The sequence below is a fragment of the Eimeria mitis genome, genomic scaffold (genome assembly GCF_000499745.2).
Source record: "Eimeria mitis Houghton genomic scaffold, Emh_scaff160, whole genome shotgun sequence".
Classification (NCBI taxonomy): Eukaryota; Apicomplexa; class Conoidasida; order Eucoccidiorida; family Eimeriidae; genus Eimeria; species Eimeria mitis.
Window position 1 is genome coordinate 5,127 of NW_013569916.1, and position 381 is coordinate 5,507.

General features: G+C 56.4%; 1 protein-coding gene across 1 annotated transcript in view; it reads right to left on the reverse strand.

Annotated features, from left to right (window-relative positions):
* The window catches only part of EMH_0001120 (protein kinase, PfEST homolog, putative), a gene marked incomplete at both ends in the record, with an annotated part of 27,896 nt that overhangs the window by 3,860 nt on the left and 23,655 nt on the right, over positions 1 to 381 (reverse strand). The window lies entirely within an intron of this gene.

Genomic DNA, 381 nt, shown 5'->3' on the forward strand with positions numbered 1-381 from the left:
AGCAGGGTTAGCAGCAGCAGCAGCAGCAGCAGCAGCAGCACGCACAGCAGCAATACCCAACTCAGCAGCAACAGCAGCAGCAACGCATGCAGCAGACCAAGCATCACCAGCAGCAGAAAAAGCAGCACCGACGGCACCCCACGCAGCAGCAGCAGCAGCAGCAGCAGCAACAGCAGCAACAGGACAACCCACAACATCAACAACAACAACAACAACAACAACAACAACAACAACAGCAGCAGCAGCAGCAGCAACAGGACAACCCGCAGCAGCAGCAGCAGCAGCAGCAGCAGCAGCAGCAGCAGCAGACTCACTCTTTGTTACGCACTACAACAGCAGGTATATTGAGGATAGAAGCCAGCAGCAGCAGCTGCTGCACCC